Here is a 15120-nt window from a genome sequence, read left to right on the forward strand (position 1 = left end):
GACCCGAGAGGCCGTGGAATAGCCGCGGGTGCTAAGGCTGACCAGCAGGGGGCGGTCATTCTCACTGCATATTGCAGAGCATTCTCCTGATTCTTTGCCTTGAACCTCACAAGGACCCAGGTGAGGCAGGCTGGGTGGGGCGGCGCGGGGCCCAACAGCCCTGGGACTCGGGAGGAAAGGGCTCGGCAGGGAGCAGAGAATCGGCCAACATCACCCCGCGCGAGTCTGAGCCGCAGCCTGAACTTCAGGTCCAGAGAGGTTTCCCCGCGCAGCCCGCAGCCACCTGCGTCCAGCGCTGCCGGTCCCCAGCTGGCCCCGCCGGGACAGGCGCATGGTGCCCAGTAGCTGACCCCAAGCTGGCTCATGCCTCGTGCTCCCTCCGTTTAGCCCAGAGGCCTGGAGCCCTTTTCTGGTTCGGACCGGGGCAGGCTGTCCAACTCGTCTGCTCCAACTCAGGGCTGGAATTAGGGCTGCCCACCAAACTTAAGGACGTGCCCCAAATCTCAGTAACGGAGAGAAATACCATTTTAATGAAAATTAAACAAAAACAAAACCAAAAAACAAAACTAACGCAAAAATATCCATGATGAACAAAATATCACATTTTAAATAAAGACAGGATTATTAACTTGAAGTTAATTAAAAATTATTTAAGAGGGTCACTTTGTCAAGAGAATTTATCAAACATGGCAATTCTCTCACCTGAAAATGAGATAAGCAAAGAGAAGTAGATTATTATCATTATTGATGTGTTTGCTTCCACCAAAGCCAGGGAAGTAAAACGATAAGTTCTATTTTTGCTGTAAAAAAATATTGAGGCTTAAGATAATGTTGTGAGTTTTAATACGCCTACTTTTAAATGTTTCAATATTTTTTCAAGGACTTTAATGTTCTGAAAAGAAAGTTAACCTTTAACAAAATACATAGAATGTATATAGGGACACACATTAAAAAATTATTTTAAGTTTTTCCAGTTTTATTGCGATACAATTGACAAATAACGTTGCATTAGTTTAAGGTGTACAACATGACGATTGGATATATGTATATATTGCGAAATGTTTACCTCAGAGTTTAGTCAACATCCATCACTTCGCATAGTTACAAAACTTTTGTTTGTGATGAGAACTTTTAAGATCCACCCTCAGAGCAACTTCCAAGATGTGATACAGTGTTGTTAACTACAGTCACTGTGTTGCACATCTCACTGAGGAGCACACATTTCTCCCCTTGCCTTGCTCTAGAGGCTCAGTTCTGTTACTGATCCTGTTTTTATTTAAATTGTGATATTTTGTTCAGAAATTAACGATCTTTTGGTAGTATTTTGGTTTTTAGAAAAATTGCATTGAAACATTTATCTAGATTGCTGGGTTCTTGGATGCCCCTTGAATTTTGTGCCTCCCCCTAACCTCGGTCCTGTTCCAACCACACCCCAGGGAGGGAAGCTGCCCCTCTGTCCTGCCACTGGTGGGGACAAAGGCAGGCCAACCCCTCAGGCTCTTGGGACCCCCCTGGGGCATGTTCAGGCCTAGAATTGTCCCAGAGGACGTGAGCACCAGGGCGGGAGCCGGCTGCCAAGGGAAGATGGATGAGCCCTTGCGGCCCTACAGATAGAGACGGGCAGCCGTTCCCGAGGCCATCCATCAAGTCCCCTGCACGATGACACTCACCTTAATCAGGCCAGGAGGCCCCTGGGCCTCAGGAACGGGGAGGCGGGGAGAAGCCAGGTGAGCAGAGGCTCCTGCAGGCTCTGAGCTGGTGCCTAGAAGGGGCGAGCTTTAGCAAGGGGGGCCTGGATGTGCACTGACCAATTCCAGGGGGTGCCACACACTTGGCTGGTCCTGCCTTAGCCCCTGCCCTCCAGGCAGGCTCCAGCTCTGCTGCTCAGACCCTGGGCAGGGCTGGGGGCTGGGAGGGAGTGCAGGAAGAGAGGGGAGGAGGTGGGGGGAGGACAGCTTAGGGCTGGGCCTGCAAACTTGCTCTTCTTTGCTTTCTCAGAAACCCCTAGTGGCTCCCCTGTCTGCAGAATGGAGTGTGAACATTCAGCTTGATTTCAGGGCCCTTTGTCACTTGTCCTCTGACCCACCAAAGGTTGTCCACATGAATCCCTTCTCTGCTCTCTACCTCCAGAGCCCTCCATCCTTTCTGGCTGACCCCAGAGAGGTTCATCGTCCAGACTCAAGTCCTGCTTCCTCTCTGAAGCCTTCCCTGACTGTGCACATCCCTCACTGTCCCATCCATTCTTGCCAGCCTAGTTTCCATATGGAACCATCTCATGAGTGTGTACGTCACTTCCCCAGCTGACTCTGAATTCCCTGAGGGCCTGGATGACTGCTTATAGCTGGAGTTCCCTCCTCAGAGCCTAGCACCCTGCAGGCAGCAAGGCCTTAGGAATGAGGTGACCCTGTGTGTGCCCTCAGACCTGTGGCTCTCAAAGTTGTGGGGAGGGCGGGAGGCGGGGGTGGCTGCCTGGAGGAGGGGCCCATTCATGTCACAGTCAGGACCTCGGAGCAGGAGGGACGCTCAGAGATCAGGTCTGCTCTCTCTCTGAGCCGTGTGGGTGCTCCCTGCCCCTCTCCTGATGGGAGGCAGTGCCATGCGCCGCCCGAGGCACGGGACACTGGCGTGCTGGTCCTGACGTCTCAGCGAATGGGAACTCCACCATACCACATACCAGCAGCTCGGGCCAGACCCCTTGGTGTGCCCTTGACTTGCTCTGTCTCTCACACCCCAGGTGTTGCAGCTCCACCACTGAAATACACACGGATCTTACCCTTCTCGCATCTGCACGGCCACCACCGCAGTCAGTCACTGTGACCTAACATTCTCAAAACAGCAGCCAGGGTGATCCTTTTCCTATCATGTCTCTCCTGTGCTCAAAGCTTCTGGTGGTTTCCTATCTTCAGCAGAGCAAACCCAGAGTCATTATCTACAAGATCCGGCCCTTGTTCCCTCTCCTCACCTCCATCGCTCTCTCCTTCGTTCACCTGCACAGGCCTCCTTGCTGCTCCTGGAACATGACAAGAGCACTCCCAGCCCCGAGCCTCTGCGCTTGCCACCCCTTCTGTCTGGAAGGCTTTCTCCAAATGTTTGCTTGGCTCGCTCCCTTGCTTTCTCCAGTCTTTGGTTCTATGTAACTGCTCAAAGAGGCCTTCCCTGGTTATCCATATAAAATGGCGCCTCTGCACCAGCCCTCTCTGCCTGCTTGCCCTGCTTTCTGTTACTTTATGCTCTCATGACATTAGAGTATTTGTTTAATGTCTGGCTCCTTCCACTGGTGGAAGCTCCACGAGAACAGTGACTTTCTCTTTGTTCCCTGTTGTACCTTGAGTGCCTGGAATAGCAATGGCACACAGTAGGTGCTAACATGAAGGTCTCAGGCCCTGCAGGCTGCAGGAGGGCGACAAGGGTCTCCCATCTGCACATGGGTGGATGGACTTCCAGCCCAGCAGGGCATGTCCAGCTCTCACGCTCTGGTTGAAGGCCCTCTCTGCACCCCACGGTCCCTACTTCCACTGGGTTAGCACTTTATACTTTCCGATCACTTTCACATCCAGGGTGTTATTTCATCTTCTTGGTGATCCCTAGAGGCTCATAGTGCTGAAGGATGATGTCCAAGTCCATCTTGAGGATGAGTTAGGGGCAGAGCCTGGGTCAGAGCTCGGGCCCCCTGGGGCCCAGCCTTGTCATTCCAGTCCCACAGGGCGGCGGGTGGCCTGACTCATGCGTGCTCTGTGGGGGCCGTGTCCAGGCCAGCCCCTCGGAGGCTGCCAAGCAGATCCCCAGCCTCTCCAGCCTGGGCATGGTTCCAGCTCTGAGTCACAGCTCGGTCACCACTCTTGCTTATTTTGTGATGAAGGGCGATTATAACAAGGGACATTAATTACAGGGAATGGTGGCTCACACTTGTGGGTTCTCCAGCCTGGTTTTGCTAAAGAGCTCAGAGAGCTTTTATTCACTTAAACGGCCTCTCTGAACAGTGGGGACACACCAGAATACTTGTTCCTATGTTATGGGTAGGAAAATAGGGACTCAAGATGGTACAGTGACTGCCTAAGGCCTCAGACTAAGTCGAGGAGGGGCCAGAGCAATGGTGTGCTGGTGAACCAGCTCTCCAAACACAATACGGCACAACACAACACAATGCAATGCAAGACCAAACAAAACCCTGACTTTAGTGTCTGCCCATTTCCATGGTGTAAATATTCTCATTACGGCCAGTTTCAAGCTCCCAACATGGTGTCACTGAGCGCAGGGGTTGGGAAGAGATATGCACAGCTCATGGGCCTGTACAAGCTGCCTGCAGCATATGACGTACCGGGCGGCAGCCTCTAACTTCTCCTCGGAGCCTCACAGTCCAGGAAACACCGTCACATGCAGCACTCACCTGGTTTTCATAACAACCCTTTCAGATGGGCAGCTATTATTATGCCCATTTATCAGATGAGAATATGGGGGCTCAAAGATGAACTGGTTTATTCAAGGTGGGAGGGAAGGGCTGTGAGCCCTTGCTGGGAATGCTGGCCAAACGGGGACAGGGGAGGCCTGGGCAGGGAAGGAGCCATGGAAACATGCCTGGTTTCGTCCTCTAGTCTCTTCTCCATCAGTTGGAGCAGCCTTGGGCTCTAGGATGCACTGGATTTGCTGCTGATGGCAAAGCTCCCTGCACTTGCTGGTGACCTCAGTGGTCATTCATTTATTCCATGAACTTTACTGAGTCCTGTCAGCTGCTGGGTCTGGGCTAGGCGCTGGATGCAGAGGGCAAGGAGGCCTGTCTCTGACCACAGGGGACACAGAGTCCAGTTGGGGGGACCCACAGAACACAGGACTAAGTGGTAAGTGCTGTCATGGGAAGGTGCAGGATGCAGGGGAACCTAGAAGGGACCCTAAACCAGACTGGGGAAGTTGGGAAGGCTGAGGCCTGGAGGGGCCTATGGGCATGCGGGGAGGGGAGAGAGAGGAAGGTGAGAGAGAATCATGTGTACAAATGCCTGAGAGAAGATGAGTGAGGTGGGAGCAGGCAGCGAGAGAGCTGAGGCTGGAGGTAGATGGGTCCTAAGGCAGATGTTTCCCCCCTAGGGCCTCTGTTTCTGCAATGGCCGGTCCCAAATGCCTTTCCAGCTCTGAAATTCCATGGCTCCACGATTCTGAGTGTGCTTAGTCTGCATGAGTTTGCTACTGGGAAACTGGAGCGCCACAAGGCAGGTGCCAGCCTGCTGAGAGCCGTCAAAGCTACATTTGGATTCGGGATCCTGGGAAACTGACCTCTGTTTGCTGGTCCTGGCTCCCCAGAGCCCAGTGGAGGCAGACAAGGTGTCTGCTGCCCTTGCCCTGCCCTGTCTGCCCCCAGCCACGGAGCAACTCCACACAGAGGGCGGGGTGGTATGTGGTTGGCAGGTGCTCACACCTGGATGCTGGTCACAAGAAACCATAGCTGGTGGGCGCCAGCAGGGCAGGCTGTGTGTCAGGAGGGAGGCGGGGCAGGGGCTTCCACATTCACATGGCTGATGGCAGGGCAGATGGGCCCACCCTGCTCTGGGTGCCCCAGGGGTCAACGGGGCACTTCTGGTGCATTTGCCAGTGGGGACTGGACACGCACTTTGGAACCCTAAGCAGCCATGTAAGAAGTTTGCTGCCCTGTAGCCGCTGTGCTGGAGAGACCACATAGAGAAGGAGAGCTGCCGGAGTAGCCCCAGCCCTCCAGCTCCCTGCTGTGCACATCTTCCCAGCCCAGGCATTAGACACTCCAGTGAAGGAAACTTTGACACGACCCCAGCCCCTCCTTCATCCGACTGCAACGAGACCTCCTGAGCCAGAGCCGTCCAGTGGAGCTGGGTTTAGCTTTTAGACATGCAGAAACTGTGAGAGCTACTAAATGATGACTGTTGTTTTAAGCCTCTGAGTTTGGGGCTGATCTGCTATGCAGTGAGAGACAACAGAACAGGTTTTGCAGAAATAGCCAGCCACTCCTCAGAGGTACCTGTGCTCAGAGCCCTGTGAGGCACTGTGCTGTTGGTGACACACTTTCCTTTCCTTACTCATCTTTCTCTTTATGGAAACCCCGAACACTGAGGGCAGGATGCTTTCCTTTCCTTACTCATCTTTCTGTTTATGGAAACCCGGAACACTGGTAGGGCAGGTGTTCTTAATTGTCATTTTATAAATGGAGAAACCGAGAGCCAGAGAGGCCAAGGGATTTGGACGAGGGCACAGAGTACTAGGGCTTAGGAGTCTGATTCTAAGTCCAGTGCCTTCTCCACCACACCATGGCTCCTTTCCAACACACTTCTCACTTCACGAGAACCCTAGTCTTTGGCCAAGTTCAGAGTGAGGCGTAGGTATGATGGAGGCAGTTCAGAGGAGGTAGGGTGATGGAGGCAAGTTCAGAGTGAGGGGTAGGTGTGATGGAGGCAGCAGGAAGAACTCTGGGGAGGTAGGGTGGAGGGGGGGTTCCTGGGAAAAAGGGTAAAGTCCATGTGGATATCAAGGGGTTGTGGGCTACCCCTGGCTGCCTGTCTCCACCAGGTCAGCACCCTGAACAGGAGCCCTCAGAAAAGTTGAGGGGCAGGAAACAGTTCTCTGGGCCCCCGGGAGCTAGGGTGGGCCCTCCAAGGCTACAAGCACCCAGAACTGCTTCTCCGAGGCCCGAGAGGGTAGGAGGGCCCTGCTGGTGAGGAGGCGCGCGGTGGAGGGAGGAGGGGGCGCTCGGAGTGGGGTGATGGCAGATGACATGTTCTCCTGGATTCCTCTAGAATCCTTTCAGATATCGGGTCAAATACTTAGCCAGAGCAGCTGCATAAATTAGCATACTTTCCACAGGGGCACGTACTCTGCATGTACCTGGGGTCTGTTTGGCTCTGTGCGCTTGTGCGTCTGTGTGTGTGAGAGTGTGAGAGAGTGTGTGTGTGTGTGTGTGACTGTCTCCCTCTTCACCAAAATGACAGAGGGGGGCCATTTTCTGTGTGCCTGGCCCCTCTGCTGTCTCTCACAGACATAGAGCACGTCAAGGGGGTCCTGCCTGGTAATTTGGGCGGTTTGAACTTGTCACCAGCCCACAGCCACCAGATTGATGGTGTGACAGCCACACTACATGCCTCCCAGGGCTGTCAGGGCTGGCCTCTGCTCTTCAAAACCAGCTCGAGTCGCCTAGAGGACTCTTTATGGATGAGGATGCTTGGGCCCGAGAAGTAAGTTGAATTGCCGCCGGTGGCACAGCCGGCTCCCAGGTTCCCTCTCTTCATGGTGAACCTCTCTGATGGGGAAGTATTCATTTTATTCACCTGGTGGAGAAAGCAGCTGAGTGCGTGTGTGAGAGGGCCCAGGGATGCTTAGCCCAGCCCAGCCGGCCTCCCTTCTCCAGGTGGGGCCTGCTGCCCTTGGGGACGGGAAAGCCCCTGTAGTGGTCCTGGATGGGAGATCAGTGCAATTCCCCTTAGTTACCAGCACTTTCTCTGAGCCATGCCTGGGGCCAAGCCCGGATTCCCATGTGACTAAGCTGTGGTCTCTGGCTCCCAGAAAGCCTGCAGCTCCCGGTGAATAGCCGGCCGTCGTCACCCTCCCCAGAGGTGGCAGGTAACTGGGCCAGCTGTCTGGCTCAGAGACAAGTGTTGTCCCTATTTTACATGGGGAAGCTGAGGCTCAGAGACTTCAGGTGACTTGCCTGAAGTCACACCCTAGTAAGTCTGTTTATCAGGTCCACCGCATCACTCTGGGCTGGTTGAGTAGAAGGGGGCAGAGTTAGGGTGGCCATCAAACCCCAAAAACCCAAGGTGGGGGAAATGAAGGGGAGCCCGAGGCGGAGTTCAGCTTCCTCCCCCATTGATGACATCAGGGGAGACAAAAGGAGATGGTTGAGGGAAAAAATGCACATTTCTGCACTGCAAGTTTCCCCCTCATTAATTTTAATCTAATTTGATCACAACATTCCTCGGTAAACAGCAGCCTCCCCTTAATAAGCCAGGCTCTTCCCGACCCCACAGTTGTGCTCCCAATCAGCCAGGGTATCAGGAAAGACTCACTGCTAATTGTCGCGAGGCCTCGTGCTATCCTGTGTGTCAGGTAAGGGACGGAGCAAGAGATAATTATAATCAGATCTAATTAGTAATTATAACAGATCCCGACTAAAATTGTTTTCAGTTAAATATTCCCAGAGAGGTGCTAATAGTCTCCGGGGCATGCCGAACGCCACCGACACAGGAGATGGGCTGGCGAGGAGCAGGTGGCCTCACACCCCATGATTTTCATCCTCTGACCTCTCAGTGAGGAAAGGAGACTCAGAGAGGAAAGCGCGGCTCATGGGCCAGGAGTGGGTGGGCCCGTGGAGGCAGAGCGGGCTGCTGTCTGGGTCACCTGGCTTCTGTGGGCACCACGTCCCCCCACAGGTGCCTGAGGCTGAGAAGTCGTGAATTCCACAGGGTTGTCCCCAGTGGGCCTTCAAATGCCGATTATAAATGGCTCAGGACTCTGAGAACAGAAACTTCTAGATCATCAAAGAAACTGTACATTGCTTAGGCATCATGGGATATTTGCTGCCAGAATCGCTGTTGAATTGAATGGGATTAAAGGCATTGCTTGGGAGTCGCCCAGCTAACAGAAACCGAGGGGAGTGATGCTCCACCCCACTTTAGCAGCCTCTGCCCTGGCCCTTCCCCTTCCTTTTTTGCCTCTAGCAAGCGCTTTGACAAAATCTTGGTTGTCCTACTTTCTGTTAACCAGGATCCAACTAACCCTCACTTTCCTGCCTTCACATCTATGCCCCTTACATCACATGGTTCTCTTGCTGGGACCATGGGAACAGGTGATGAACTTCCTCAAACACCTACCAAGGCTCCCCACTGCTCACAGCCAAGTCCAAAAGCTTCAGCAAGGCTCATGGCCCTTTCCTGCTGAGCCCCGTCCTCGGGCACTGGCCCACCTCCCACCTGCATCCGCCCCAACCATCCCCGAACACGGCTCTCCCTCCAGGGTGTGGTGCTCCTAGATGTCTCTGTGCCTTTGCTCGTGTTATGATGATGATTTTTCCATCCTCCATCTACTAAAATTCTACCCATTCTACCAAGGGAGAGTTCAACAGCCACTTCCCTTGTGAAGTCTCCCTACATTTTCTCGGCTGAAATGAACACTTTGTGTTTTGCTTATATATTTAAACACTGCCTTGTATGATAGTGAGTGATTTAGATGTTTTCTGTCTCCTGTGGCTGTAAACTCCTTGAGGGCACAGATGATGATTTACTCTTTCTACATCTCCCCTTTGTATCTAACATCACACTTTTACACTTAGTAGGAACTGAATAAAGATTTGGTGGATAAAGGAGTGAGTGGATTACCGGGAAGTTCTGCTCAGTGACTGCGTTATGATATTAAGTTAGCGCTTCCTGGAAGCCGACCTCTGCATCTCCAGGTCCTAGCCTGAGAGCTTGTCCCTACTATTAGATGCTGTTGGGGTGTTGGAGGATGACTAGAAGGAATTTGGCCAGAGGACCCAGGAGTGCCTGAATCCTGTTTAAACCAGCCTTCCCAAAGCCACATGTGGCTACTGAGCGTTTGGAGTGAGGCTAGTGTGACTGAGGAGCTGTGTTTTTGGTTTCATTTAATTTTAATTAATTTGAAATTAAAATCGAATAGCCACTGGAGGCTGGGGGCTGCTGTATTGTGCAGTGTGGCTCTCGAGCCTCCGCAGAGAGTCCTCGGAGACCCCAGCGCCCAGGATAGCACAAAGGGCCTAGAACCAGAGCCTAGTATGTGTCAATGAGGCTGGCCAAACTTATCCCAGAGACTCACATTAGTTCACTTGAAACATGGGATATATTTTTAATGCGTTCTTATATTTTTCAGTACTGATGTGGGTATGATGTTGATCTGATAACTCTCTATTATCCGGAATACAAGGTTAACCAGGGAAATGCCACTCCCTGGCCATGTCAGGGAACGTGAGGGCAATTTTACTTAATTCACTGCCTGCTGAGCAGATCCCAGTCCAGCCTATCCTGGGTCCTGTTTGTGCGCCGCACTCTGTCCAGAGCATTTCATACCAGGCAGTGAGTGGCGAGAGAGAGTGCAGCTCCAGGTCTGGGCTCCTTACAATGGAGCGGCTCTTAGCAGAGAAGCTCACGTAAACCCGCCTCCAGCCTGCTCTTGGAGGTTGCGCGGGAGTGACTGGGTGCTGCTGGCCTTCTGTCCTCCTTCACCTCCCTGTTCTGTTTCTGTTCCTGGTTTAACCCTGGATCTGCACAGTGAGCTCCCTGAAGCAGGGCTAAACCTGGACTTAGCGTGGTCAGGGATGCAGATTTCAATGCAGGTGAAGGGAATGCATCAAGTGGCGGGGGCTGGCGGGCCACACGGCACTGGCAGGAGCAGCCATGGCACAATTGTTGCCTAGCAGGCAAATGGGCCTAATATCGCCAGATTTTGCCAGTGGAGCCAGAAATCTGAATTTTTAATACAAAACCCTCCAGAATCTTAAATGTTGGCAATGAATTTAAACAACTCTAAAGATACTCTGGGAGCTAACCAGACATGCCTGTGTGCCTGAGCTGCTCTGCCAGTTTCCAGCTGCCACTTTGAAACCTGGGTTCAGGGACTCGGGTGGTCTCTGCCCACTCTGATGGTCTCTCCTTTGGCAGACCCCGTGCTGCCTCGCACAGAGCAGGCATTTGACACAGCTTGTTGGATGAATACATCTACTATGGAAGGACAGAGTTCCAGACTCTTCGTGTGTGCGCGGCCCAGAGGCCTATCGTGGGAGTGCTGCCCACAGCCTCCCAGCCCACTCCCCAGGGTAGATAAGACGGGGTGGCTCCTCCATCCAGGGGCAGCCAGAAGACACCGTCCCTTCTGGGTGGGCACAGCTGGGAGGGAAAGCAATTCAATTAAGCACTGGTTCACAGCGAGGCTAGAGTCCTGCCTCCGGAGGACCATTTCCTGCTATGGATTTTTAAGACCAGCGGCTGGAGAATCACTCTCCCTTTTTTTTTCTTTTGGTGCTGTGTCTCTAGTCAATAAATAAGTGGGAAATAAAGGATTTGCGAGAAAACAGAATGCAGTCAAAAGGTAAATTGTGGGCTTAAAAGCCCCTAAGAGACTGGCACAGACTTGGAAATGTTTTCTGATTTGATGTGGCCTTCTCTAAGCCCAGCTTTCGGCTCTCTGATTTTCATCTGGGAGAGGTAATCTTTAAAACTGATTTCCCGCAGTTGCATTTCATTGGTGGAGAAACTAAACAGGCTGTTACCTTACAGGAATAGCATCAACATTTCACCTACCTTCACCTTAATTATTTTTCTGTCTTGCCAACGGAACCCGTTTAATAAGATTTACAGGTGGCAGGGGGCGGGGGGCAGCGGGTGTGTGGCTCAGATAATGGGGCCTCACTGGGCGTCACCGGGACAAAAACATCAACTAAAAGCTCTGCCGCGCTTAAGTAATAATAATGTCAACATTTCACCCACTTCCCCATTAATTATTTTCCTCTCTCACTCTTGCCACCTGAGCCTGTTTAGATAAGATTCCCACACAGATAAAAACTAAGGGCTCTCATTCTCTTAGGCAGATAAGCTGTTGCTTTTCTGTGATTCTGTGTGAAAAGGGAGCTGGGCATGGCAGAAAGGCTCTCTCTCAGATCTTCCAGGGGAGGTTTCAGAGCCTGCAGATCCTGGATGGACCAGAGACAATGGCAAGGAGGGCGGGTGGCTGTGAAGGCAGATGTGGGTGCTGGGAGGGGCACCCTGGGCTGGGAGGCAGGTGGGCACCAGAAGCCAGGAGCAGAGGAGGGGTCATCTCTATACTCCTCCCCTCTCCTCTAGGTGCTCCTAGGCAGGGCTGAGTGGGTCTCAATGGACTCGGGGGGTGAGGTCCCAATTATACATACCACTAGGCAAGACCCCAAGGCAGTGGAAAAAGCACCTGGGATAACCCTAGCTTTACTGCTAGTTTGCTGAGTGGCCTTGAGGAAGTAACCCAACCCTTCTGAGCTATAGTTTCCTAAAAATGAAGAGGTTGGTCTACATGAGTCATTCTTAAGCTTTTGGGAGCTTACTGATTGACTCCTTTGAGAATGTGAAACCTCTCCCCGGAAATGCACGTCTACATGCAGAATTTTGCATCCAACTTTATAGGGACAAAAGGCCTCACACCCAAAACCTTGGCATCATCCTTGACCCTTTCTCATGCCCGCTGTCCACTCCTCCACTGCTACCATCCTGGTCCTAGTCCTCTCATCTGTATTGCTGCAAGAGCCTCCTAATGGGTCTCCTTCCCTTGGCCTCTCACAGTCGGTTCTCAACCCAGCAGTCAGTGTGATCCTTTTAAAATGGAAGTCAGATTACACCACTCCTCTGTTTAGAAGCCTTCATTGACTCTGTTTTTTCACTTCAAGGAGAGATTTCACTCCAAGATTCCAGCTGACTCCTTCACCTTTTCAAGTCTTTGTTCAAAAGCCACCTTCTACAGAGAAAATCTAAACAAAGCCATATCAAGTAAAGAAATTGAATTAATAATGAAAAATCTTCCTACAAGAAAACCCCAGGCCCAGATGGCTTTCTTGATGAATCCCATCAAATATTTAAAGAAGAAATGATATCAATTCTTCCCAACATCTTCCAGAAAGTAGAGGAGGAAGAAACACTTCCCAGTGCATTCTACAAGACCAGCATTACACTGATACTAAAGCCAGACACAGGCATCACAAGAGAATCACAGACCGTTGTCCATCAAGAACATAGATGAAAAGCCCTCAACAAAAAATTAGAAAAACGAATCCAGCAACATAAAAAAAAAAGATTATACATCATGACCAAATGGAATTTTCCCCAGGAATTCAAGGTTGGTTTGACATTTGAAAATCAATTAATGTAATATACTATATTAATAGAACAAAGAACAAAAACCACACGATCACCTCAACAGACGCAGTAAAAGCATTTCACAAAACCCAATGCAATTCACAGTAAAAGCTCTCAACAATGTAGGAACAGATGGAAACTTCCTCAATCTGACATAGGGCATCTGTGAAAAACTTACAGCTAACATTATACTTTATGGAGAAAGACTGAATGCTTTCCCTAAGACTGGGAATAAAGTGGGATGTCTATTCTCACCACTTCACCTTTCTACTGGAAGTTCTAGCTAGTCTAATAAGGGAAAAAAGGTGTCAGATTGGAAAAGAAGAAGTAAAAGTACCTTTATTCTTAGATAAAATGATCCTATACGCAGAAAATCTTAACGAATTAAAAAAACCCTTAAAATTTAAGAGATGAGTTCAGCAAGGTTACAGGATTCAAGATCCATAAAATCAATTGTGTTTCTATCTACTAGCAATAAACAATCTGAAAATAAAAGTATGAAAACAATTTCATTCACAATAGCATCAAAAAGAATAAAATACTTAGGACTAAATTTAACAAAAGAAGTACAAGACATCCACTGAAAACTATAAAATGCTACTGGGAAAAATTAAAAATCTAAATAAATGGAGAAACATTCCATGTTCATAGATTGGAAGACTCACTATTGTTAAGATGGCAATTCTCCCCAAATTGGTCTATAGCTTTAACACAATTCCTATAAAAATTTCAGCAACTATTTTTCAGAAATTGACAAGTTGATCCTAAAATCTATATGGAAGTTCAAGAGATCCGAAATAGCTAAAACCATTTTGAAAAAGAATAAAGTTGCGGGGCTGGCCCCGTGGCCAAGTGGTTGGGTTCGCGCGACCCGCTGCAGGCGGCCCAGTGTTTCGTTGGTTCGAATCCTGGGCGTGGACATGGCACTGCTCATCAAACCATGCTGAGGCGGCGTCCCACATGCCGCGGCTGGAGGGACCCACAGTGGAGAATATACAACTACGTGCCGGGGGGCTTTGGGGAGAAAAAGGAAAAAAATAAAAATCTGAAAAAAAAAAAAAAAGAATAAAGTTGGAGGACTTTTCTCTTCTGATTTCAAAACTTGCTATAAATTATAGTAATTAAGACAGTGTGGTACTGGCATAAGACTAGACATAGAGATCAGTGTATCATAATTGAGAGTCCAGAAATAAACCCTTACATTTTTGGTCAGTTGATTTTTTTTAAAGATTGGCACCTGAGCTAACATCTGTTGCTAATCTTTTTTTTTCCTTCTCCTCCCAAAAGCACCCCCAGCACGTAGTTGTATATTCTAGTTGTGAGCCCTCTGGTTGTGCCGTGTGGGACGCCACCCCAGCATGGCTTAATGAGCAGCACCATGTCCGCGCCCAGGATCTGAACCAGCGAAACCCTGGGCCACCGCAACGGAGTTCACGAACTTAACCACTCGGCCACGGGGCCGGCCCCCTGCTCAGCTGATTTTTGACAAAGGTGTGAAGGCAATTCACTGGGGGAAAATATAGATCTTTTTCAACAAATGATGCTGGGACAACTGGATAACTATAAGCAAAAAGGATGAATTTAGTTCTTTCCTTCACAAATCACCCAGAAATTAACATAAAGTGAATCATAGGCTAAGTGTAAGAGCTGAAACTGTAAAACTTTTAGAAGAAAATATAGGAGTAAATCTTTGGGACCTTGGGTTAGACAGAGTTCTTAGATACATTACCAAAAGCACAATACACACACACACATACACACACACACACACTACTAAATTGGACTTGATTAAAATTAAAAGCTTTTGTGCTTCAAAAGATACCATTGAGAAGATGAAAAGACAAGCCACAACTGAAAGTATTTGCAAATTATATATCTGATAAAGGATTTGTATCCAGAATACATAAAGAACTCTTACAACACAATAATAATAAAACAAATGATTCTATTTAAAAATAGGCAAAGGATTTGAATAGAATTTCACCAAAGAAGATAAAAAATAATGATCACATCAAAAGATGCACAGCATAATTAGTCCTCAGGGGAATGCAAATTAAAACCTGTAATGGGGGCCGGCCTGGTGGTGCAGTGGTTAAGTTCGCACATTCCGCTTCGGGGGCCCAGGGTTCACCAGTTCAGATCTTGGGTGTGGACATGGCACCACTTGTCACGCCATGCTTTGGCAGGCATCCCACATATAAAGTAGAGGAAGATGGGCACGGATGTTAGCTCAGGGCCAGTCTTCCTCAGCAAAAAAGAGGAGGATTGGTGGCAGATGTTA

The 15120-nt window shown here is 49.9% G+C and overlaps 1 protein-coding gene across 2 annotated transcripts in view; it reads right to left on the bottom strand.

Annotated features, from left to right (window-relative positions):
• The window catches only part of KIRREL3 (kirre like nephrin family adhesion molecule 3), a 535312-nt gene that overhangs the window by 63954 nt on the left and 456238 nt on the right, over window positions 1-15120 (bottom strand). The window lies entirely within an intron of this gene.

This window comes from Equus przewalskii, chromosome 6 (genome assembly GCF_037783145.1).
Source record: "Equus przewalskii isolate Varuska chromosome 6, EquPr2, whole genome shotgun sequence".
Taxonomy (NCBI): Eukaryota; Metazoa; Chordata; class Mammalia; order Perissodactyla; family Equidae; genus Equus; species Equus przewalskii.